Consider the following 18469-nt stretch of genomic DNA (forward strand, 5'->3'; position numbering starts at 1 on the left):
AGTTACAATACTGAATTTTCAAGTTCCAAGCAAAGTTGCAACATTAAATGGTGTGCAAGTTGCAAAAAAACAGTTAAAACTCTTCTATATGTGGCAGTGTAAGACTAGTTATAATGAATTAGATACTACATTAACGTGCATTTCCTTAATTCTTAAAGCAACCCAAGCTATACATATATATTAAATCTAATACCTACAAAGATTATTATGTATCTTCCTTAAAGCAAGCATCCTCATTTGGTCTAAGCTAACAGAATTTTCTCTCTTTTGGAAAGTCGAGATTGATTGATCCTTTACAAATATTTTTTAATACATGATTATATATACCCACATACAAAAACAATAATTGCTCTAATTTCGAGGGAAATCTGAAATAGCCAATTTTGGAAACAAACTAAGCCACTCCAAGCAAGAATGTTAATTAGCTTTGTCGACTAATGGTGAAACAGTCTAGGATCTGGTTTAGTTTCTTCCAATATAAAGACTGGATATGACAGTTTCCCCCCTTAATCAAAGCAGTGCCAAAGATCAATCATCCATTTCGACTTCACAATCCGCCATTAAGACCTCACAATTATCAGAGGTCACCTGGCTCAAGAGCCAATTGATTTGTTCCGTCGAGATGGGTCCGGAAACGACGACAGAGACGTCCAAGTGGTTTTCTCCAACGCCAGGCCCTTGCATTGGGATGTCCATGACGACATCCACTTCAAGGTCCAAATGATCCTCGAACAACTCGAGAATTCTTCTGGCCAATGCGTAGGCCCTCCTTAAGATGCTGCAGCGGATATTGGGCGGGTGCGTGCAGGCGCGCACCTGCAATGGACGTCTCTCAGGGTCATTTTCATTGTTCTTCTGGGATTTAGATGGTGGGAACATTATTCCTGAAAATACGAGATTTGATTCGGTAATTGTCAGATCAGAAATGTTCTTGAAAAGTGATTCACAAGTGGTTTTATTTTTACATCCATAAATCTTGATTTGAAAAAACAGAAAACTGAATTAATTTCTATATCAGATCTGGTTAATTGTAAGAAAGATACTTTTATCTTTTACAGTGGCATACTTTAATAGCGATTAATATCTACTAAACAAAAGAAAAAAGTATATTTGACCCCCAAACTTACCTCTACGAAGAACAGAAATCAAAAGTCCTCTCTTGGTTTTCCAAACGAGATACCTGGAATAAGAAAAACAAACGTAGTTAACTAAGTTTTAATAAAATTATGTAGGGTCTTGTTTGAAAAGTTACTGTTCACGAGTAGGTGAAACATGCGCCATATTAATGAGTATTCACTGAAACTGCAAATGGCATGGTTACCAAAATAAGAGTACTCAATTCTGGAATTTTACAATGGTCTATTATGTAATAGGAAAATGTCCAGTTTAAAAAAAAAAAAAAAAAAAAAAAAAAAAAAAAAAAAAAAAAAAAAAAAAAAAAAAAAAAAAAACTTCATGATCTCACGATTCAAGTATATTTTTATTTTACAGTCTGAAAACGTTGAATCGCAATGTTTCAAAACGCTCTATTACATTGCAGGTAAACGGGATTGAAATTGTCAAAACTATCAGATTTCAAAATCTGTCAAGAACAAAGTAAGTACGCGACTTAAACTATAGATATGCCGTACTGAACTTTAAAAAATTGTCCCTTAAACTAAAATGATCGGTGTAATACGCTGTAAAAAAATTCACTTTATATAAATAACGATAAGTTGAATCACAATGTTCACACACTGTAAAGCATTTTTCAATAACGGCACTTTGAAATTGTCTCTTTTGAAGGCAGATCCATTTCAAATTTCACAGTCTTACTCTTATAATAAATCTAATGTTTGTTGGCAGAAAATATGAAATGCAAATATAAAAACACAGTAGCCAGACTAATGGCAGAAAAATTACTAATCACAGAATTAAACATCAATTTGAAAAGACCGCTTTTTCCTTAATATCAGAAAAATATGAACTCTTAATTAACTACCAAGACGAGCACTTCTCCGAGAGCTTCTTCGGGAGGATGATTTAAGAGCTCTAATAGGCGAGACCTCGGCTGTACCTTATATAGGGGATTTCTTGTGTAGTGGCACCTCGAGGTTTTCACTAACTGGCAACTATTAAGATAGAACCTCTTCTTCGAAGTATTTGATAAGAGGTCCCACAATGGCCAAGAAGACATGTTAACATGATTTTAAATCTTTTCTTATCATATCCACAATTAGTTTGTACATTAAGTGTCAGACATCTTACACTGAAAATGACTTTAGACGATCGATTCCTTCACGCAAGCACTAGATGAATTTAAAAGTATTGAATAATATCTATTATCGATTTATTATTACTAACATTTGGATATAGTTATAGGCATCCATAATTACTCCAAAATGTTCCATATGTTTATGAAGAAGTTCCATTGCTAAGTCAACAGTTTTTCCCTAGCTGTTTACATACAGTATATTGGAAATGGCAACTCTAGGCAGTTTTACCAACTGTAAAGATGAAAATATCTTAATCTTGCTATAATTTATTTGAATTTAAATTTACTTGTTGGATTGTCAGATTAAAGCAAAGACCTATTTTAATTTTTATCTTTATAAGAATCAAGCACTTCGTATGTCCCAAGCGTATTAAGAGAACTACTTTTATCAGCATGAATTTATAATTCCATCCTAGTGATAATGATTTAGATAAAAAACATAGGTACCACTAGGTATTTTCATACTTTAGGCATGTACGAGGAAAATTTATTCAAATACATGATTCTGAGCACTTGCCTTTGTTTTATCATAGGTACAGTTTAACTACTTATAAGATTAATTAGAAAATATTTCTTCCTAATTTATGATAAACATATTCGTAAAGTCGTTCATACTAAACAAAATCTTTACTTGACACTGGAAATTTTTTGTAAAGTTTTGCATTGAAAGGTTACTTGGCAATTCCTCGAATACATTGGAGCATCAATGAAAAAAAAATACTTTTAAGATAAATTGCTCCCAGAATATTGTCGTAAACAAATTGACACTCCCTAATAATACTCGCGGGGGAAAGGCAAGGAGTCAAGGGGCAGAATAAATATTTATCACGAGATAGTTATCGTTTATTCTAATGGAGTTTCTCACGAGTATTAAAGGAAGCCCTGAAGTGATAGTTAAATTTCTTCATAACCAAGATTAATCTATACGTATATTTCAACGGGTAGAGACACCATTTTTATTATATAACAAGTAAAAGAATAAAACTATGCCAATGTAATTATGATATTCATGGCTTAAGAATACTAATCCTGAGTTAGCGACACCAACTGTCAAAAATCAATTTTGAGATAAATACGGAAATATACTTTATCACATGGATATCAAATGTTATTTCAAGATAAAGGCATGCAAGACTAAGCAAACAAAATAGTTGATATGACAAAAATAACGATTAAGAAATTCAAAGGTAACAATCATCTCACCTTGCACGTTAAGCTCAAGTCCTTCCTAGCTATCGAGGGATGCCCAGGTGCAAGTGCTGGAGTTTTTCCTTCAAGGCTTCCTTTGGAGTTGCTTGCAGTGGCACAATGCTTGACGAGGTCCGAGGACTGTAAGGTCTAACCTACGGCTGCTTATTCTAAAAATCTTGCACTCTGGGGCAACTCTTACGAGACAGTTTTAAGCAAATAAATTCTTCTTTTAATTACATAGAGTTTTTACATAAGGTGACTATAACTTTCCTCATGATACATTAAAGTACAATAATTAATAACTCTAATATAAAATACTTTTAATAAAATTCTTAAGTATGCGACGCTGGAATGGGGGTCGTCTTCGCTCTTTATCTGATAACATTGAATATAATGCTACACAAACAAGATTGAAAATTTAGCTAAAACATAATAAAACTTCCACTTTTGAGTTCCAAGAGTGATTGCGCTTGCAAAATCGGATGCAAATGTTGTCAAATTAAGATACTACAATTCTGAAGCAAGCAATCAAAACACATGGAAACTTGATTAATCTGACAACACATACACACTCTTAGCTAATAGGAAACCCGATTGTAAATATTCACATAAATAAACTTTGCTTAGATCATACAATCATAGTTCTTAAGATTATTATACTGAAGTTTATTAGTGACTAGTACAAGGTTTCCAATCCATTGCAATCTCCCCTTGCCATAAACATTACACTATTTACTTCAGAGAGAGCCCGAAATACATTTCAAGACCCCATTAGCTAATTCTCTCTCTCTCTCTCTCTCTCTCTCTCTCTCTCTCTCTCTCTCTCTCTCTCTCTCTCTCTCTCTCTCTCAAAAAACGTAACATTAGCGGTCACTAAAACTGCATTCCCTTCAGTTCCCTTGCTCATCCCAGAGCAGTTAATGTTTCACAAGCTTTATTGCGAAACTTGTTGTTGCTTAGGACGAATTCCAGGCCTTTTATTATAACTTAAAAATCAACATCTATTCTCTCAAAATTCTAAATTCATTCCTAAATGCAATTCAGCGAGTCACTTTCTTTTAAAACTCCGTTGTGAAATTTTCGAAGAGAAGTTCGTCACTGTTGACTGGTGTTAAGTATCGAAAACTCAAAATACATCCAGAAATCCAATAGAGTCGTTAGCAGCATCCTTTATCTTTCTTGAGAAATCCGAAATGAAAGCCTTACATAAATGAGATCATGCGATTAGTAATGAAAGCTAATTTTCAGGGTTTTCATTAACCCTGAGAACTGTTCAAGAAATGTGTTAGATGGCCAAAACCGAATGAAAATTTTGAAGAAGAATGTTCGCTAATACCACATTGCTATGAACATACTGGACATACATAACAAAGGCAGGTAGATTTTCCAAATATTAGGATTAAATATTCATCCTAATACATGAATTTTAGCGGGGAGTAGATATAAGAAGATGAACTTGGCAAATTCTTATAATAAGCGTTTATGGCGCGAAACAACAAGCTTTTGATTAGTCTTTGAAGATGGGGGGTTAGTATCAGGCACACTGAATATATCTGTCTTATGAGGTAGAGACTCATTTCAAGATATAGACATCTGCATAATAGTTGCACATTCCGCGACTTCAACCAGTCACGAGGGGGAACTTACTTCTAATACCGGGTTTGTTTAGTCATACCTACTGTATATGCGGTACGTTGCTGGTCTTCATCCGTCCTAGAAGGCTGAATCTGCACGCACCATGGAGCCTTAATTAAACAAACTATTTACGTATACTTACATACGAACTACTATCACCGGATCTTTGTCACAAGCACGCTTGGTAATACGGCTTTTCTTCAGAACTGTAGACTATGTACAAAAAAACTCCCGGCCCTGCCCTTTGACTGGGATCTGAACCAACTGCTCCTAGATTTTCAGACGCCCACGTACAAAACATCTAAAAATAGCTAGAGCAGCGACGTATTCTTCAATCAAAATACAAGGCCATCAGGGCAACAAAATGTTCGACGACATCTTGTATGAGTACAGGTGATACAAACCAGGGTTTGTCCACTGTAACTAAACAAAAGAAAAGAACAAGACCAACGTAGTATTTGGGAAAATATACTGGAATGTGTCAATTTGTGCAGTGTCAGTCGTGATATGTAATATTGATATGTCTAGGTTCAGGAATATCACTGTTTATTCCCCCACCCATCCCAACAATTCCTCCCTCCCAAACAACCTATGGTGGAAAAATAATTATTCTATCCTGGATACAAAATTTAAAGAGATAATACAGAAAAGAAATCAACCTGCACTAATTATTACAAGTATCAAATTTCTCTACCTATAAGAATAAAGTCTTCATATTATATCACCGGCTAAAATAGTCTAGTCTAAGCAAGTCACAATTTTCCGTCGATGTAAAAAATAAAGATATTAAATCTTTACACTGACTCGCAAATCTACTGGTTTGTCTGGGGCACATTAAGAGACAAAGGCAAACATTATTGGTTTTCTTGAGCTTTTTCATTCAGAAAGATAAAGTCTTTAGTTTAAACGACGCATGAATATTTCATAATGGTCTCTTGCGTTCTTATAAATTTTGAAAGACTTAATTCATGGGCCGTTCGATCTGGTTTAATTAAATTGTTTAAAGACTGTTGAGAAAATTAGTAGATAAATATCTAACTGGATAAATAAGTGAAATAAGTTTAACCGAAATGTCTAATTAATTATTGTTGTAGAAAATTACTAAGCTCAAGACAAAAAATCTCCGCACAGAAACTTGAATGGCTATCTTTCTTCATAAAAAATAATAATGAATGCCTTTTAAGAAAAAAACGAAAGGGGTAAACAGACCGACATCTTGTTTCAAGAAGCTTTAAGCACTAACTTTAAGTCTCTTCAAAGGAGATATCGATGCTTAAGCACTGTTTACAGTGTGGTGCATGGCGCACTGTAAGCGGTACCCTACCCCCTATCGAAGCATTTCTAAGATGGGATTAAGTATGCAGACAATCTAAAACACCTGATTACAAGAAACTTGGATGCTTCCATCGCTCTTTGACATCGGGTTTTATGGAGTGTTGAGGGAAGTAGCCATTTCTTCAGGCCAGATGCCGAATAAGTGAGTAACATCTAGTTTCAAGAAACAAAAGCTGCTTCCTACAAGTTCCTCCAGACCAGATGCCGAGGACAATTATCAGTGGTTTTATGCAAGATGGAAATGATACAAACTGGTTCCAAGAAACTTGAATTCCCACCTTGAGTCTCCTTCAGACCACATGGCAACAACCGTTGAGCCAAGTATAGTTAAAAAATATAAGATTAAAAAAATAAAAAAAATAAAAAATCGAAAAATATAACAGGCTAAACTACACTATTATCACCATCGCCATTAATTATCTTTAAAACTTAATCCTGATGAAAATTATTGACTGAAATTAGATATGGATATGCAAACTATCTGTTCTTGAAATATATTGGAGTTTCTTGAATAGCTCGAAAGGGAATTCTACAACTGGCGACTATTTGAGACACCATAATGGATGGACGGATGGATTTGTGAATAAGGGCTATACACCAAGGCACTGGGGAGGCCATTCGGCGCTCAGGTACCACTGGAAGAAAATCCAACAGTTGCTCTATAAGGGAAAGTTAAAGAGGTTGGACACCAAGAAGGAATAAAGAAGCGGAATGGAGGTATAGTAGAAGGCTAAACAGTAAGTGCAGCTCGAGGCCGAAGGGACGCTGCTAAAACCCTTAAGTAATGCCTACACTGTATTGCATGAGGTACACTGTTGGCATTGTCCCTCTACGGAGAAATCCTTCGTTAGATAACTGGTTCGGTGAAACCTTGGTATGCAATTATTTATTAAGAAAGATGGATTTTGTATCCACTATAGATAGGAGTTCAAGAAGTTGGGCAGATAAATAAAAGAAGGCAGCAAGCATTGCATCTTGGGTCGAAGGGTCGCTAGAAAATCCTTCAGTACTGATTACAGTGTGTGGTGCATGACGCACTGTAAGCGGTACCCTACCCCATACCGAAGCATTTTCAAGATGTGATGAAAAAGGTTAAGTGAATTCAAGAGTGGAAATCTGTATATGATTTTATACAAATAAAAGGAAAAATTAATGTTAAATATGAAAAGAAAACAGATTTACTCCTACTATGCAGTCTATTTAATTAAATCAATAAAAAACACAGTACTAATAAAACTTTTCGAAATTATTAGAAATATGGCCGAATGAAGGAATGGTAAAAAATTACGTTAAATGTGGACTAAAGGAAACTTAAATCAGTGTGGTTCAAGTTTTCAAACCAGTTGTAAATAATTTTGACATTAAAAAAAAAAATGGAATGGAAATGGTAGCGGCAGCATGCAAACTTGCTTTCAATAACTGAAAAAAATCTGAAGCTACTCTATTCAGGCTTTTTCTGATCGAGATGTTCAAGGAAGTGGTTTGTAAACAATGTCTAAAATGAGAATTAAGAAAATGTTGGGACAGAAGTAAAATCTGCCACAGAAACAAAAAGATCCATTTTTGTCGTACAAATGGACACTGGCATTTAATTAAAACAAAGGTACATGCGTTTATGTCATTTCTTTGTCTATTTAAAAAGAAATTAGGCAATATCCTTAATCCATAGCAGAGGCAAAATGTTTTCATACCAAGAATAGGAACTCTCTAATTCAACAAGATGGCAGTTAGGAGTACACTGCAATGCCATTTATAATATCTATCTAATGGTTCTGTTTAAAAAAATAAAACTCCTAAACTATGCTACATTTAGGCACTTTTGCTACAAAGGCACTTTGCTACAGGATCTCTTGATTTCTCAAAATTCACCCATAACCATTTTGGATAAGGATTACTTTCCCCATTAGGCACTTCGATTAAATTGCCAAATTTCCCTTATTATCTAAAACCCATTGGGCATTCTGATACAGGAATACTAAAATTATAAAATTTTCAAATAACATAATGGTGGTACTTTTGCTACATAAATATCTATTTTCATCACTCATTTGTCTTTGATGAACATACTGATACACAGTTACTAACATTCACCATTCAATTCACTGATCACACAATTCACTGATCACACAATTCACGTTCACCATTCATTTATCCTACTGTTGATATTGATAAACTGTTTTCAACAATTACTCTCCATTCATCAGTGCGTTGAGCATGCTTGTACATTAATGTTAAAATACATCACTAAATTCATCGAGCATGAGGATACAGGATTAATAATTTTCGCTATTAGCTGAGCATGTTGATGTAAGATTTGATGTAAACATTCACACTTCAACTATAAAATCTTTGAAAAGTTTTTCATAAAAAATTAACATTCATCAGTCATTCAATCAACCATTGCACATCCTGATGCGAGATTAATATAAACATTCATCATTCATTTGTCACTTACCTGAACATATTTGACTGTCTCTGCAACAAGATAAGTTGCAAAAGATTACTTGGTTGTGGCATCACTAATACTACAGTTTTAGTTTCATCATCCTAAGAACTTCAACTGTCTGAATTAAGAGAAGATAGTTTTCGAATAGTTAGTTTAGATCATCTATGTTGCCCAAGGTACCCACCATGATGGATTCGGCGGTTACATGTTGATCTTCTCTTTAAAGACAGGAGTAGAAGAGTCCAATAATAAGCATTAGGCAATTCATTCGCCCTAATCGCCAACTCCCTGATACCAGTTACACGGCTCTACAATGGTTGACTCCGAATCACCGCATCCGCTTCCTTCGCTGGTTACACCGATCCTTTTCTCTTTGAAGTGAAGGTTCCTGATGCACTTTTAAACAAGACACGACACTCGGGAATCCAATAATTGAATGATTCAGTTTCTAGTCTTAACTCGGCCACTTTTCTTAGTTCATTATAGTTTGCCGACTTCCACTTAAGGCACAGAATGTCTATTTCCTTAACAAAAACTGTCAGGAAATTAATAGATTTTTCCCAATTCCAATTGTCTCATGCGTTTCACACCCCTTTTCAGATAATGGTTTTTAGCGATTGTTGCAAAATATGTATAGATACAATAAATGTTACTTCCTTTTGGTACTTGAATAAGTCAGATGTTTCAATGTCGTACTCGTATAATTGCCGATGGAAAGGCAGTATTCACGAAGAAGCTCTCGGAGAATTAAAAACATCCGATTGATTCAGACCAGGAAAAACAATGTATCTATACAGAAAAAAAAAATATCGCTTCTTTCTTTGGTATGAGAATAAGTCGCGTTTTTTGGTGTTTTGATTCTAGTACTCTTATCACTGTGAACAAGATCCTCGAAGTAGCTCTCGGAGAAAAATACAAACCTCGATGACCCTACGACTAATCCGCAACCAAAAATAAATAATTAAATAAATAAATAAATAAAATAAATAAAGCTTTTTCACACAATGGTAAGTTGAGCGAAAATCGTGAAGGCTATGATTTAGTGTTTTTCCAATCTCGAAAATTACGACTTGGGTCTTAAGACACTTGGGCACTCTTGGGTACAGGCAATTAGCAATCAAGTTATTACAAAACTGCTTACCAATACCCTGAAACTTTTCCTTAGAACCATCAATTATCATATTCCGGCTATGAAAATTATGACCTGGGATAGTTTCCTTCTGCACCCAAGCGCTCTCAACCAAAGCCAGTAATTGTCGTACCGAACTCATCACTGACCTCATACACACCTCACGGTTTATTCACTGCCCATTTTACTATTTTTTTGCTTAAGGTCTCCACATTTTTGGGGCACGCTTACCATTGGTGAAATTTTATCTTACAATAGTAGATCACTGTGGGCTTGCAGTGCGTAACCTATCTTTGTACCATGGACAGTAATTATCACAAGGCCTTCACCGATACGATTTTCAATGCCCGTTTTACTATTTTTTTGACGGCCTTTTGCCTTATTTTGGGGCATACCACTCACACCTTGTTACTTTCACCCATGCAGTAGATATCACACCACTTTTATGTATCTCAATCATTTCTAAAAATTCATTGATTACCCATTTTACTATTTTTTTCTTTTTAATTGGCTTTTGGGGTAATCACTCTTTCTGTTCCACATTCACCCATCCCAACGTCTCATCATCAAGCTTTCATTACAAACGTAGACTCTCAATCCCGAACATCCCAATGAAATTCATTCATGTCCCTCCTTTATGGTTCTAAGCTCGACTTTTCTCTGAATTTTCCCCTCAAACAGTCCACGTTTTTAAGATAAAAATTCTGAATATTTTTACCTCTACAACAACACAAACATTAATGAAAATACTTTAACATTGTGGGAGACTATTTCCAACGCTAAAGATACATTTTCACTAACAGTACTGAAGATATTTATATCCCATTTTTTTCCCCTTTACTACATTAATAAAACCCTTTTAATGTAAATATTTCTATCATTACGACGACTTTAAAATTACATCTCTAGTTCCAAAACTACAATGAAACTACCTGTTTTAAATTCTTTCAACCCAGATTTACTTTGTTTCTTGTCTCTATACTTATTAAAGACACTAAAATTTGCATTAAAACCAGTTTTAAACAGCTTTCATTCAACTCATTCATTGCCAGTTTTTCTATCCCCCCCCCCGCCCCCCTCCCTTCTTCTTCATCTGTTTTAATGTCTCAGCATTCTAACTTTCATGATTTTGAATACAATCAGTAAATATCATACAACTTTCATTCTACTAATATTCGCCTCTCAAATTTCATTCAATGCCGTTTTTCTATTTTTTTTACCCACTTGTTACCATCGCTTTTTTCTTTTTGGGGCAAATCGTGAAGGCCACATAATCTCGCATAAAAACCATTATCAAGCACCTTCCATCGAACACTGAACCGATATTAATTTTCAGCAATTAATTCCACTACCCATTTTGCTATTTTTAAATTCATCCTCAATCCTCATTTAGTTTTTGGGGCAGATCACTAATTGCAAATCAATTTTCAGAACACTGACCAACGGAAGTGCACGGTGTGTGAAGAAACCAGCAACATCTACGTAGTTAAACACAGATTTCCAGACCAGTCACTCCAATGTCATTCCAAAACGTTCCTCCTTTGTGGTCTCACAAACTTTTCTATGAATTTCTTTCCATGCCATTTCCAAAACGTTCATGTTTAGACCTTCATCTTTTCATCATTTGTATAATCACAGCAATGAAAATGGTGAATATATTTTTTCAGCATTGACGTAAGGAGACGATTGCCAATGCTAAAGAAATATTTTCATTTCATTATTTAGATTATCACAGAAATGAAAATAACGGTGAAAATACTTTAACATTGGCGAGACAAGAAAGCCAATGTTAAAGAAATATTTTCATTAATAATGAACTGAAGATAAGTTGGCCTTGTTGGAATTATTAATAAACGCACAGCCATGTATATACTTGAACCACATTAAAATGACTTCTTTCACCATAGCTGTGAAAATATAAATATTTGAGCCTTGTTGGTATTACCATCCTAGTGATAGAACTGAAATATTTCCATCACATTTTTAACTATCCAAGATCACTTCTTACTGTACAACAATCGAATTATATACAAAATTTACAGCGTTTTGCCTTTATAAGGCTTTATCTTTTTCACAGCACTTCAAAGCGGATCCATATCTGAATTAAGGCTTTTGCGGCATACTACAACTAATCTCACAGTAATCATGTCTTCTTCGTTCAACTTCTGGGTTCCTCATGGTGCAATACACGAAGCATAAACTCGCGACCGTATCTCATAAATGATTCTCGACAGCGATTTCTCCGTGGTCTTTCCCATTTCGTTGATTGGCCTAATGACACTCACTGCTGTTAGGGAGTTTATGTTGCTCAAACAGCTCTTTAACTACCAGCCGGGAATAAAAAGGACCTGGGCACGTGGGGAAAAAATGCATCGATCACCTTACTTGACTGCACTGTCATATCCTGATAAACAAGACTTACGAAACGTAATGACTAGTCTGCCACTAGATGATAGTGAACATTTCCAAGACTACATTTGACCCAGACAACCAGCATAATAGCTCCAGTAAATATGGAACAATCCCACACATTTTCAGTCATTTAGTCCGGAAATCAAATTGGCAACTTGTCGGCAGTAACAACGATCGTCGTTGATAAGTGCTTTCTCTGGGAGAAAAAAAAAAAAAAAAAAAAAAAACTATCATTACAGTCCAAAATGTTTAGCAATTGTCAAAAAGTCTGTCAACTATGAACGATGGTCTATAGGTCACGAGGGAAACAAATATAGAAGTATTACCCATTTCAACGTAATTTAGAAAAGTAAATGACGGACATAAAATCGAATCGCTTCAGCCTGTTGATCTAATAGCACTTGCTAATAAATTTATCTAAATAAAATAATTCTAAGAACCAATTCCAAATTATTCATGGTTAAATAAAGATATTTTCAATAAAATTTGTCAATCTTATGAATTGATTAAAAAGATAATTTGATAAAATAAATCCCAAGACTTTTGTCAGCTTCTAATGACATTTGAAAGTCTAAAAAGTAGAGTTTTAAACTTGAGTTTCCTGATGTAACTTCTGTTTAAATCAAGATAGAAATAAAATGTATCAAATTGCAGGTAATACAATGAATAAAGGTGTGCGTCTCCCAAGGATAAGGTTCGACACCGTATCTCAGAAGGTCTTGATGTACTGTTGGTGAACCCCATATGGGTGCATACAACTTCCACGACATTCAAGTCGCTTCATAAAACACACAGGAACCATCAACAACACAACGACACACCCAATATTCACCGTCTGCTCAATTTGAACATTCGCTTCCTATTCATTTATGGATCAATAAATTATGAGTATGTTCAAAGCACCTCTAGATCTTAATGAGGCAAACATACATGGCCCACCCCAGAAGCGGGTCCTTGTCTGATGCTGTTGGTCAAGCACCGAAAACATGCGAAGTTTCCAGATTTCATTTTGACCTACTAGGAATGCATTTGTTCTTTACGATACGATTCATTACCGATTCCATCTGCAAGATCGGCCGAGATGGAAAGAGTCCCACCCACTTAACCCACGGACAGATGGTCGTCCGTTATCAGTCGCCCAATTATGGATATTCAACAAGATCTAATATAACTTCTAAGAAAGATGTAATTAACAGTGTCACTGACTTTAGTTTAATATGCAAATAATACTGACAGTCAACGTTATATGTAACTGTATTCTCTTCATGATAATCGTCTAAGATAACTACTGTATATGGCAAAAAAACAAATTTTTCTTATAATCCTTTTCTTTAGAAACATGGCGAGTTGGTCGTACCAATGCTATTTATCAACTACAATAAACTTTTTCCTCCTGATAGAATTCTACAGAGCTGGCAATAACAAATGACAGCCCCCTAAAGTTAACTCTTTTAGCCACATATTTCAAAACGCCAAATATGGCAATTACACTATATACAATTAACGAGCTTGTCACTCCCGATAAATTTTCCAAGGGTGCTTCCATATTCAGCTTTTCATGAGAGGTTCCTAAGAGGCTCAGGCTCTACTATCAGCTAATTTATTAACCCGTTGTCTGTATCAAACTTTAATTAGAAGGGGGTTGTAATTATCTTATTGGTCAAACTTTAAGTAACAAGGGGAGGGGGGGTTGGCTATAATTTCAATGCTTATGCACTTATCCATTGACCATGCTACCTATGAATCTGTTGCTCTCGAAAAGATATTCAATCGCATAGAAATAAACAAAACATGACTACTTGCTAAGTATCCACAACCCTACGTAACTAGACACCCTAAAAACACATTGCCTTCCTCTTCCATAGTTTTCATCATATCCACGCTATCATCATAAAATGTATAAACTGATTCATATTACTTATAATAGTGTTCCCACAATATTATACCCACATATCAGCAATGTTATATATCTTAATAAATCCTAAATCTTATTCTAATAACAATATATCCCATCATATACCCAATACATTGAAAAAATATCCCAATCTATTACTTTAATATAAAAATCTATTGCTTAATATGTCAATCAATCACTTCTATATATCACTATTACTTATATCCCAACTACTTACTATTATCACTATATTTATTGCTGACTAATCACAAACACATTTACATTTCATAAAGTGTATATATATCTTTCCCTCTTTTTAAACATTTTCAATTTCGTTTTCCTATTTTTATCACTATGTTTACCTTTGGGATTATAAAAGTGTGTCCCCCAAAAGAATAAGGTTCTGTGCCTTATCTTAGAAGGTCTCGATATACTGTTGATGGACCCTATGTGCATACAACTTCCACGACAATCGAAGTCGCTTCATGAAACTCACAGGATCCATCCAACAGCACATCGGCACACCCAATAACCACCGTTTAATGGCACTTGAAACATTTTATCTATTCTATGCAAGATCAATCTTTCGTTTACTTTTATATTCTTATGTATGCTTCGAGAAGAATAAGCCCAGTTAGGTTCCAAAGGCACTTAAAAATCACTGAACTAATCCTTACTGACAACGAAAGAAAACACTTTGGTTCCTGTGATCACCTAGCAGTTCCCCAGTGACCCGCAAGGTGAGACAAGACCCGTATTCCTTTCTAGGGCTAACTATACTGAATTCGAGGTTTAGGAAGACTCACTAAAAGGGAAATGCGAAGCACCCAAGAAAGTTTTTGTCTTTGGCGAAAACCCGTCACCTTATATACAGTATAAGGTCATCGACGATATGGGCTAGGGGGCTGCACTGTAGAAGATTTGGCACTTAGTCAGTGCATGTTTCTGTGTATGTATACAGTATAAGTATCTATTCATTCATCTATCAATAATTTTCAAGATTGATTAACTGGCCTTTTCTATCCTTGTATCCGTATCTCTATTATTCAGTATCTACCATTTATCAATATTTCTCAAATAACATAAAAAAACACAAAGCTAATACACAACGAATTTTCACCCACCTACGATGCGAAAGATCTAAAACATCCCGGGGAATTTAAGAACAATAAAGAAAATAATGATCAAATGTACATTTAAATGGAAAATCTCAATTATACTTATTACGTAAGGGAAAGAAAACTTAATATCCATAATGGGCGGCTGTCCTGTATGTATGAGCAATGAAAATATCGTTTTTTTTTCATGTTTGAAGGTTCATAAGTCTGCATAAATATTATCATTACTATGAGAATTGTTACATTGTTATTCAGTCAAGTGCCTAAAACAGAACGAAAACGGGATTTATGTCCAAATTCACTTTCTGTCCAAATTCACTTTCTATGTAATTGAATGAGCATGTTGCATAGCTATCAGTCTGCAAGTGTCAGTGGATGTCTATAGTTAAAAAAAAAAAAATAATTTAACAGTTCAAAGAATGGAAGTAAACACTGTACTGCAAATTAATTTTTGTCATTTGTCAGTCAACAATATTCAGTTTTATAGTATTTTTACTGTAGTTCAAAGAGATAGAATTCTACTATTCCTTCAGCAGTTAAAAGTCTCTCCCATGTCACAAGTTTCAGTAAATTACTTAATCCGTATTTATCATTTACTTTATTCCAACAAGTCCATCAATCAGCAAGTCAACCAAAGTAAGTTTTCTGTCAACCCCTGTCTCGTCTGTGGTGCCAAAGGGGCACTAAAGTCATGAAGGGAATATTCTGTCCTCAAGATATCTCTACATAGTCACTTCTGTCATCTGCCATTAGAAAACAAAACTTATGATGCACATCAAAAGATATGATACAAGGGGAATTCCATCACACAATAAAACAATTAACAAAAGTTCAACAACAAAACAAAAACAACAATAAAAAATCAACAACACAGGTAAACATCCAAATGAATAAAAAAAATAAAAACATATTTGACCAGTACTACTTCTGGTGAATTAATCGTATATTTTAGGCGTTCAGACTTCTATAATATATCTAATTAAATCAACCTTTGACCTGGTGTAATTTGGTGATGAACATTTATTTAACTTAAAACTTAATTTTGGTGATTACTGTGAATATTTCAAAAGTGTACTTGATCATTCATCAAGTATATCATATAACTCAATATTCTCATATACAAAAAACATCTGAAAATTTTTATATATAAGCTTATGTACCTATCCTTTGCCTTGGAGTATCTTCTAGCTAAATATTCGAGTATTAAAATATAAAAAAAAGGGGGAAGTAGAGAATCTATCAAAGAGCTAATGGTGCATGAAATTAACATCTCTTATGATTCCCCACTTACATTAAAGATAAAAAATAAAATGTACTTACTAAAAAAAACTATATATGAAAAAAAAATTATCCCGCAAAAGATCTCTCATAGATATGGTGGTAACAGCAAATCTTAGATCTTTTTAACAGATGATCTACATAACTGGAGAAAACAAATGTGAAAATAATAGCGCTCTTGATGGACAAGTTAATTACATGATTATACTCTTAATATCGCTCTTGATGAACCAGTTAATTATATAATTAATTCTTGATAGCGCTCTTGATGGACCAGTTATTTATATAATTATATTAATAGCGCTCTTGATGGACCAGTTAATTACATGATTATATTCTTGGTAGTAAACTCAGAAAAATTTAATTTTTAAATAAACACACCAAACACACACACATACATACAATACTAGGTACAAGTGGGGGTTAAATGTAGCTAGTATATGCACAGACAAACGCACACATAAAAGGAGAAAGTAAATTCGAGACTCTTAACCATGCATGTTAGGTACAGTATACCTGAGGGACTTGTAATTATCATCATCTTCAATAGCTAAGCTACATCCCTAGTTAGAAAAGTAGGATACTTTAAGCCCAAGGGCTCCAACAGGGAAAAATAGCCCAGTGAGGAAAGGAAATAGGGAAGCAAGTGAAAAGTAGCCACTAAACAATTACAGTCCAGTAGTTAATCACTTGAGTGAAGAAAATTTCTTTGTTTAGCTTAGTGTTGTCAGGTGTATGAAGAAAGGGGAGACTGTGTAAAGAATAGGCCAGACTATTCGGTGTATGGGAAGGCAAAGGAAGAATGAACCGTAACCAGAGAGGGATCCAGTGTAGCACTATCTGGCCAGTCAAAGGACCCAAAAACTCTAGCGGTAGTATCTCAACGGGTGGTAGGTGCCTTAGCCAACCTACTACCTATGCATAGTATGCACAGGATGACAAGTAAAAGCAATTAACACTAAATAAAATCCAAGTGAAATTCCAAGAATAACACTTAACATTCAAAATACTAAGTTGTGTAACAATGGTAAAACTCCAACAACATTTGAAAATCTTTCCAGGGCAAAGATATAAGGCAAACTATACGCAACATAAACTATGAGCATAAAGGGTATTATTAAAAAAAAAAAAAAAAAAAAAAAAAAAGTAATCATAAATGGAATACAAATGATGCATGATTTTCTTTCTCGGTATACTCCATTTTATACTATGAATGAACAAGAAATATAAACATGCCACACCAAATATACACAAGGTTTACTTCGCCAAATATGTTGATAACAAGAGTTATTATGCTGGTATAGGCCTTACTGTATCGGCAATGTTCCATCAATAAGATATGCTACTGGTGCATGAAAATAACAAATCCTCTCGATGAACACTTACCAAACAAAATACCCTACATACTTGTTGATACATTAAGAACGCATAAACAAGCATCTTTGGAACAATTAGTCTAAAAATGGTATGTACTGCAAATCTGCCATCTTCGTATCATTCTATGTGAAGTATCTCCAAGATGTATCGCTTACGACACACAGAATGCAGAAAGAAAAGATACCATAAGGAAAAACATCGATCTCCTGCGGCACGTTAGCCTGAGTGATGTATTATCAGTGGTTACTTTACCAAGGTACTTCTCCTCATTAAAAGGATGGCAGATGATTGCAACTAAATGTTCCAATTCAACCAATTTGTTCGGTAAAAAAATAAAAATTACAGCAAGTTTCAACAATGATTGAATTGCCGACTGAACATTCTAAAGGTGTAATATGGC

General features: G+C 34.6%; 1 long non-coding RNA gene across 1 annotated transcript; it reads right to left on the reverse strand.

The window, feature by feature from the left end:
* Positions 1–754: 754 nt before the first annotated feature.
* LOC137654663 (uncharacterized) lies at positions 755–11017 on the reverse strand. Its single transcript, XR_011046673.1, has 3 exons — positions 3458–11017; positions 1128–1180; positions 755–884 (listed from the first exon to the last, which is right to left on the reverse strand). It is a non-coding gene; the product is annotated as an uncharacterized lncRNA (long non-coding RNA).
* Between the last annotated feature and the right edge of the window lie 7452 nt (positions 11018–18469).

The sequence above is a fragment of the Palaemon carinicauda genome, chromosome 15 (genome assembly GCF_036898095.1).
Source record: "Palaemon carinicauda isolate YSFRI2023 chromosome 15, ASM3689809v2, whole genome shotgun sequence".
NCBI lineage: Eukaryota > Metazoa > Arthropoda > Malacostraca > Decapoda > Palaemonidae > Palaemon > Palaemon carinicauda.